The following is a 10,057-nucleotide window of genomic DNA, read 5'->3' on the forward strand; positions in this document are numbered from 1 at the left end:
AGCATCCCTTGTATATCTAATCCAACATATAGTTAATCAATTCACGGTTTCCCCATCGGTATTTCTCTTTCTTTTTAAAACCGCTTTTTCCAGAGGTTGGGTTGAAAATAAATTTCCATGTTTAAGTTCATGTACTAAAAATTTATTATGTTTTCGACAATTTTGTATTACTTTATAATAATCCTGGGGAATATGCAAGGAACTGGTTTCTGGATTGAATAGTTACTGGATAGTTCCACTCCTAAATCACGATCCTTCGGTAGAAATGAATGTCCTGACAATAAAAATTTGTGATCAATGATATTTATTTCGTTGTCACTGGACTGAATAATCGGTGATGGAAGTAAACATTATTATCGACACACAAAATTAAGATATACTTTTTATTATTTACTAGCCGCCTATGGCGACCAGCCGGTTCACCAGTATTACCGCTCGCTACAATTTTCAATTAAATATTTTAAGTAACTTGTCTCTTAATAGCTTCTCAAACAAAACATTTTTAATCTTCAAATTTTGATAGTCATACCAAACTTATACTGTTGTTTAGATCGTTTCGTTCAATTTACTATATATATTTTCCTAATTTGTTTTTATTTCCGGTAAAACTTCAACTTTAATTTAAAGTGGAAATGCTGAGATTGCAATTAATATAAAGATATTTTTTAATGAAACCAAGCGTTTTATTTTATTTATCATTTTTATTGTTATTTATTATTGAATATGAATACTGCAAACAGAATCGCTCGGTATTAAAGTCTTATGTGGACTACAAAATATTTTTCATAATTTGCGTAATATCTCAAAGAATAATTCAACAAAAATTTCTCAGATTCAGCATAAAATTCAGTTTTTAGTTTTGCTTTCAAAAGGATTGAAATGAAATCAATAATAATATTTTGTTCCGGCCTATAAATATATTTCAAAAATTATGAAGTCTAAATTTTATGCAGTAAGGTATCATATTCTGAGAAATATTCTGGACACACCAAATTTTAAATAAATGAATGAATGAATGTTTCTATTTTCCACGATTAACTAAGACTGATTTATGAAGTTTTGAATGTTAAAAATTTAGAAAAACTCAACATTTTCATAATCTTAGGCCAATTAATCTTGAGAAACCTGCGCGCTGATTGGCGTATTTTCTTTAAAACAATCGATGGAAAATCTAAAATTATCCTTTTTTTTTTTTTTTTTTTGAATAGTGATATTTAAATTTTTATAAATCAGTCAGTTTAAGTGATTGATTTTGTTGATTGGAAATTAATTCTTTATTTAAAATATTAGTGTTTCAAGAACATTTTGTTAAATGTGATTTCCACAGCAGAAGCTTTATATAAAATCAAAAATTCGTTATATATTAGAGTATTTATTGGATCAAGTTACATAAAATATAATCATTTTCCATTTAGACCATTTTAGCAGATCTGTGTCTATTACTAAAGGTTTACAAATTAGCAGTGTGGCCCTGATTTGAATGGATATCCTGTTCATATTAAACAAAACTTGCCTTAAAATAAAACTGATTTATTGGATTAATAATACAGATAGTGTAAAAGATCATAAAATAATTTTTCTTGAATTTATTTTTTAGAAAAAAAATAATATTTCATATTTGTTTCATTTACTACAGACACGTGACGAAAATCATATTTTAGCAGATTTCATTTCCAAAAAGATTTAATTTATTTTTAAATGGAGCTTTAATCGATGTGATGGCAACACTTTGAAAAAAGCTAATTTTTTCCCCATGAATGCGAAACGTGCTCGTGCAGCTTAAATTTTATTTTTATTTTGTACGAAAAAAATTGTTGAAAAATATAGTTAAATTATTTATTTAAAAATTAATTAAAAATAGAAATTTAATTTTAAGGTTAAAACATTGGTATCATTTAAAAGATAAATTTTTGATCTTTAACTTGATGTAAAAATCTTTTTTGTGCGGTAATATTTTCGGAAGTTATAGCAGAAACACGCTAAAATTTCGCTTATTTTTTAAATAAATAAAATTTTAATTAAAAATTTGGAAAAATAACCCCGAGATGCACATTCCCGGCCTCCAAGGTATACACGTGCCAAATTTCGTAGCTATTGGTCGAACGGTCTGGCCTGTAGAGCGCCAACACACACACACACACACACACATTGAGCTTTATTATAAGTATAGACTAACCGCCTTTGGCGACCAGCCGGTTCGCCAATCTTAATGTTTGTTAAAATTTTAATAATTAAATATTTTATGCAATTCCAACTTTAATAGATTCTTCAGCAAAATATTTTAAAACTTCAAATTTTGAGAGTCATATAATTCACTCATAATATTATAAAGGCCTTCAGTCATAACGTGATATGTATCTCTCTAATTTTCTGTTACCCCTCGTAGAATTTATGCTTTAAATTAAAGTGTAAATGATTAATCTGCAATTAATATAATAATATTTTTTACTGAAACAAAGCATTTTTTTAATAATATGATTACTGATAATAGAGTCACTGAGCGTTTAAACTTTATGGGCACTAAAGAATATCTTTCTTAATTTATGTAATATCTCAAGAATTTGTCAACAAAATTTTCTCAGATTCATCATGAACAGATCGATTCATTAAAAATGTTTAATTTTAAATGCATCAAACACTAAGAAAATAAAATGAATCGTTTAAAATAATCGGTCTAAAACAGGTTTAAAAAAACTATTTAAAAACGATGTACTTAAAACTATAAGCATATACAAAAAATATATAACTAACATAAATACAATTCAATTACAAAAGCATGCAACTAACTTAAAAATAATTTAAATCATTGAAAACAGGTTAAAAAAACTACTTAAAAAACGATGTACTTAAAACTATAAGCATATACAAAAAATATATAACTAACATAAATACAATTTACTTACAAAAGCATGCAACTAACCTAAAAATAAATTAAATCATCCGTTGATAGTGGTTGTCATGACAACAATCAGAACAATGCGCATGCGTGAATTTTCTTCGCCAGTTAGGTAACGCAAATGCGTGAATTTTTCTACGCCAGTTGGGGTAACGCTATGCAGATTATACATTTTTAATTTCCTTTATTCTGTGTTATTTTAATTCAAAAGTACTTCAGAATGAATCTGAAACATGGATTAATTAACAATGTTTAATTTTAAATGCATAAAACATTAAGAAAATAAACAGAATCGTTTGAAATAATCCGCCGAAAAACTTTAACCCTAGCCTCATTACTGTTGGGAGAAAAAATAAACTGAAGCCTTACTCATTTGGCGGTGGGGGAAATGGAAGATTTTTTTTGGCGGAAAAGTTGGCGGTGGGGAAAAATGGAAGATTTTTTTGGCGGGAAAGTTAGTTTTTAATTAATAATTAAAATTTCAAAAAAAGGGACCCCAGGTGCACTTTCCCGACCTCTAAGGTATACATGTACCAAATTTGATAGCTGTATGTCAAATGACCTGGCCTGTAGAGCGCCAACACACACACACACACACACATTGAGCTTTATTATAAGTACTAGCCGCCTTTGGCGACCAGCCGGTTCGCCAATCTTAATGCTCGTTAAAATTTTAATAATTAACTATTTTATGTAATTCCTACTTTAATAGCTTCTTCATCAAATATTTTAAAGCTTCAAATTTTGATAGTCATGTAATTCACTCATAATAATATAAAGTCCTTCAGCTATAACATAATATGTATCTCTCTAATTTTCTGTTAGTTCCGGTAGAATTTATGCTTAAAATTAAAATGGAAATGACTAAACTGCAATTAATATAATAATATTTTTTACTGAAACAAAGCATTTTTTTTAATAATATGATTACTGATAATAGAGTCACTGAGCGTTTAAACTTTATGGGCACTAAAGAATATCTTTCTTAAATTATGTAATATCTCAAGAATTTGCCAATAAAATTTTCTCAGATTCATCATGAACAGATCGATTCATTAACAATGTTTCATTTTAAATGCATCAAACTTTAAGAAAATAAAATGAATCGTTTAAAATAATCGGTCGAAAACAGGTTTAAAAAACTACTTAAAAAACGATGTACTTAAAACTATAAGCATATACAACAAATATATATAACTAACATAAATACAATTTAATTACAAAAGCATGCAACTAACCTAAAAATAATTGAAATAATTGAAAACAGGTTAAAAAAATCTACTTAAAAAACGATGTACTTAAAACTATAAGCATATACAAAAAAATATATAACTAACATAAATACAATTTACTTACAAAAGCATACAACTAACCTAAAAATAATTTAAATCATCCGTTGGTCACGGTTGTCATGGCAACAATCAGAATGCGCATGCGTAAATTTTCTTCGCCAGCTCCTGTAACGCAAATGCGTGAATTTTTCTACGCCATTTGGGGTAACGCTATGCAGATTATACATTTTTAATTTCCTTTATTCTGTGTTATTTTAATTCAAAACTACTTCAGAATGAATCTGAAACATGGATTAATTAACAATGTTTAATTTTACGGTAACTCAAAAACGCTTTGAGATAAGCATATAAAATTTGGCATGTGATTTTTCATATCAAATTTATAGAGTTCTATCAAATTTTCAACGAAATCCAATCTCAGAAAGTCTATCTCTCTGCTCGAATACAAGTGGATACGATAATTACAAAATACAAAGAGTTAGATTAATAAAATGTGGTACAAAGTTATAATATCCCTGTGAAATTTTGAAGCAAATCCGTCAAAATGCTGACCGTCTGTCGATCAGTACATTTATGTAAACGCGATAACTCAAAAATGCAACGACATAGGTGGGTGAAATTTAGATGTGATCTTCTAATTAAATTATAGTTCTGTGTAATATTTTGATTTTATTCGAAAGGGAAAATGTCGTACAAAATACTTACTAGGTTTTATTCGCTGTAGTACACTCAAGCACAAAAGTACTGCGAATTACAAAATGCTCACGCTCGGAACTATGAAAATAAAACATCTAGGCGCTAGTGACATTCACAGCTTTTCGAAACTCAACGCCTGATTTTGACTACATATTTGAATTCTACAGTTTAAAATATCATATGTATATGTATGAATGTACAAGACAAAGGATGTTTTTCAATTTTGCTTTCGATTGATATATTTTTTTTCTTTTTAAAATAATTTGATGGGTAGTGATGTACATACGTAAAAGCGCGCCCTACGCAAATATCAAAACTGCGCTCTACAGTCTCTCTTCGAACTCACACACATACACAAACATATATATATATTTGAAACGCAACCTTTATATTTTTATGATCTTTTCTGACACAAAGAAGGTGGTATTAAACATAAATAATAATATATAAAATAATTAATAATAATAAATAATATATTTTGTAATTGATATTATTTAAAAATTACAAATAAGTTCACAATGAACAGCCCTAAAATATAAATATTTCAAAAAATGTTTGGAAAACAAATTTTATAAATTCAGTGCGAAAATTTTAAGCTAAACTTACACAAAGAATTTTTCTCCATTCTAATTTCAATAATTTAAATGAGACCCAAATAAAAATTCAAATAGTTTTAGAGCGAAACTTTTAATATATTAGAAAAATAGAAATCAAAAAAGATTTCTATGTATATCATACTTAATTATATATAAATGTGTATAAACCCGTTAATCCAATGAAGAGGATTATATGTACAAATAATAATGAAAAAATTACATGTATCACTTTTTTTGCCCTTGTCATTATGCGAAAGTTCTGAACGTGGAAATAAATCCATTGCTAACACATATAAAAATATTCACAAGTTTTGGTAATCAAGTTAATATCGATAATAAACTGCAAAATTATTTCGTGCATATCATTAAATTTATCTATCAAAATTTACTATCAATAACGTTTCACAATATCTCTAGCACTCAGTGACAAAATTAAAATGCATTGTGTTAAATAAAAAAGATATGAAATTGCAGCAAAACTCAAAGATCTGATTCAAAGATGAATTAAAATTAGCACATTATTAATCTGTCTGATATGCAAAATTGCATTTTGCTATAATTTTTAAAAAATTATTTTTAATACATATAAAATGAGATTATTTCCGAAAGCGGAGCTTTAAGTGTCAGAAATGTTATAAATTCTCCTGATTCATTATTAAAGACGCGAAACTATAATTTCGCTGAAGTCAATTCATACTCAAAAGAGCTAGATCATTGTGTTTGCACTGAAGCTCTGAGATTCAAAAATAGAAGCTTTAATTAACCAAAAGACTTCTTGCTGTTGGCACTTGATATTTCTATGGCCAAAAATATGAGCAGAGATGACTCGCATAATTTAAAAATAAAAATAATAAATTTATAAATGTGTATATGCGGTAAAAATATCCAAATGATTTTTGGTTATATCTGCACCTTATTAAATCTTAGTATGTATTGTTTGGCAACGGATTCTAAAACCCTCCGCGCTTTTGCACATGTGTTAGGATGAGTTTAATTCATCAAAATGGGGGTGGGAGGAAAGATGAAAGGAGGGGATGTTTATATTTACCAATAAAATAAACTCGGATTATTCGCAGACTGAATTAAAATAATACGGTCAGAAACGACACGCTAATCGCATACACGTGAAAAAAAAAATTAAACAAAAAAGTATCTAATAGGGCGAAAATTATGGTCAAAGAATGACGAATAATTCCGGAAATGCGCTCATCCTTCCGCGTCTCTCCCCTTCATGAGATAGAATCGTCGAAAAGTGGTCGTCTCGGAATACTGAAACGAGCAGTATTTTTGTTACTTATAATTTCTAGGATAGGCCCTTTTATTTTTAATGAAAATTGTTTCTGGTTTTCATTAGTTCAATATGTAAAAGATCAGTCGTCTAGAATACCGTTTATTTTTGTACCTCATTAATAGAGATTTAAATGAATGAAGAATAAATGCATCTTTCTTGCTGATTTACATCTAGTCTGGAGTCGCAGTTCTTTCTCCCTCTTCTTTTTGACACTCCGAATAAAGAAACTGGGAAATTTAATTTTATTATGAGTGTACTTTCCATTCATTATTTTACCTAGATATATGTCTCGGTTATCAATAAATATTTCTGATATTCATTATTCAATTTTCAGGAAAGTAGTTTCCGATCATTTGTTGTACTGCCCAAATATTTGAAAAACGTCTCATTTATAGAACACATGAAACTCTGAATGAAAGATTTTGAATTTTATACAATCTCCAATTATGTTATTGTCATGTGCTCGTTGCTTTTGAGAGAATCAAAAAACAAAACTGTTTCTTTTCACATAAATCCGAATTAAAAGCCCTACTCCTCGCTTTCCATGGAAAAAAAAAAGTTATTTAATATGAGTTTTATTAAAATTTATTCTCTAACACATAAAATAACCATAAGCTTTGCGCCATAAGTAATAATCATAAGCATCTAATAAACTCTTATTCCCAATAAGGGAAGCCTACTGTCTTTGAAAGATTTAATTTTCTCTCATTTTGCTGAAAGCGTTTACATTTTTAAAAATCTTGGGAATAAGAACTTATAATAAAATTTCATTTTAAATGCAACAAACTGATACCTTAATTTTGCACCCAGGATATGTGCCCTGCCTGCCCACCTTAGTTAAGCCAATGATGGTGTGTGTGTGGGGAAGGGGGGGGGAATTGATATATGCAACAGATTGACTCCGGTTAAGAAACTCCTCATACCCAGATAACGCAATAATACGGGATTTTCACATACCATTTTTTTAATGAAACAACTCAAACCATTCGTGAATTATTTCTTTTATTTAATACGATTTCTGTTAAAAAGATAACGAATGTAAAAAAAAAATCCAAAAATGATTTGAAGTTCGACGGAAACTCGAAAACGCAAATCAAAAGCATGCTGTTTGTCTTTCAATTATAAAAGAATGTTTCAGAAAATAAACATCTGACTTTTACTTTTCAGCTGCTCCAAAAACCTTTTAATTTAAGCTACTTTTATTAATTGCTAAACTTTTCCAAAAAAAAATTATTGTTTTTAAATAATAAGCCTCGAAAATATCATTTATTATACAATTAAATATACAAATAAAAGCATGCATTTCGAATTCTTATTTAGTCTTGTTTCATTCCTAACAAGGTCATGTATTAAAAAAAAAAATCTTAAAACAAAATTACCATATACGACCGAAATAAAAACTTGCATTAAAGGAATGTATTAATAGAATGACCTATTTTCTACTTTTAAATATATTGAAACAGCCCTAAATATTTTCTCAAATATCTTCATTTATTTTAAAACGATTTGTCCAAGATTTTGTGTTTGAAGATTTCTTATTATGCAGAATCAGTTAAAAAACGAAAAATTAGACCTAGGACCTGCTATCGTACCTCCAACATAAGGAAAAGCCATTATTTCAGTACAAAAATGGAATCCTGGATTGGGGAAGCATCATGTTCGAAACCCATGCATAACTGTCTAACTTTAAGCACTGGGACTGCACAGTGCAACAGGAAGAGGTTCTTGAACTTTATGCTACGCTTTTTATTCTATTTTCTGTTGGAGACGATGTTGTTCTTATAAACTGGAAACAATATTGCAATCGTCCAATCCATTTTCTAAAAGACGACAGTATTCCAAATATTGTGGCCAGTAATGTGGTCGTTAAAATAAATCCTATAAATCGTATCTGGATGTTCCAGGAAGAAGCATCCCCAAGCTTTGAAACCATCAATTCTAAAAGAGTTTTGATGCTGCAATACATAGTTTAATTTCCAACATTGAAAACCAGAAGGAAGATTCTATGATGTTTGCATAGCTGTACTCCAGTCGAAACATTAATTAGACATCAAAAACATACTAAAATACACGTTGTAACAACATATGCTTGCTTCAGTTCAACTTGATTCGTCATTTTTTAGGACAAAAAATATTCGTTGCAAATATGCAAATTATTTAGGATACTCCAATCCTTGCAATTTTGCCTTTAACAGAAAACAAAGGAAAAGTAAAAATTATTATTTAAAACTTTACCACATATTAAGGATAAAAAACAACACTCGAGAAAGGCAATATACACCTAACTCAATTAGAAATTTTTTTTAAATGCTCATATCAGCTTTTAAATGAATCTATTATTTCTAAAATTATGCATGAAACTATGAAAAAATATCACATCTCGAGGCTATACAATGGCTATTCTCAGGCAGACCTCATAATTCTGAATAAGATTAAAATCTGAGCGAGTACCCTACTCTCTAAAATAAGTGCAATGTTATAAGGAAAAGTGAACTACGATGGCATAATCAACGTGTATTAGGTCGATATACACGTCGGATTTCAGGTGGAATCGCGTCTCGAACTTGTAATCATCCCATTCCAAAACAGAGATCATATCAGAGTAACAGAAACATTCTAATAAGCATTACGTATCTTTTTACACATGTATTTATAAATGTAGGATGTACATTCAGAAATAAGCCTCTTGGATTAATTTTGAACAAACCTCATTATATCTGTGAATGAATATAGAGGGTTGCCATTCAAATCTGGAAAAAAAAATCCCTGTTTTTCTTCTATGTACAGGGTGATTATAATTAAAGTTACGATTTCAAAAATCGATAATTTTTAAACTATTGGTTAGAATGACTTGATATTTTAGCAGAACAATCGTGAGGCAATGGAATTTTGTTTGGTGAAGGAAAATAGTTCCAAAATGTGCCGATAGATGGCGCTATTAGGGTTCACACATTGTAAGGAGATACGCGAATTACTTATACGTGACATGCGCACCACAGACATAGCTGCCATAAAAATGTAGAGCACCAGCGCTTTGCCTGAATCCCTCCCACCAGGGGACTGCTCTGCGAAGCTCAGATTTTTAAGATCATCAAGCTCTATCAAAATAAGCATGTAATGTTCTTGCTTCTTCGATTATGTTTCTTTTGATAATGTTTTTTCATTGACTGTTTAACAAAAATGAAGAGATTTCATATAAGAAAGGCACCATTGGTTCAGATGTCTGAGTTTTGTTTTAAAAAAAATGGCTGAAGAATATTGGCAGTATAATACAAGCTCATTTTAG

This window comes from Argiope bruennichi, chromosome X1 (assembly GCF_947563725.1).
Source record: "Argiope bruennichi chromosome X1, qqArgBrue1.1, whole genome shotgun sequence".
Taxonomy (NCBI): domain Eukaryota; kingdom Metazoa; phylum Arthropoda; class Arachnida; order Araneae; family Araneidae; genus Argiope; species Argiope bruennichi.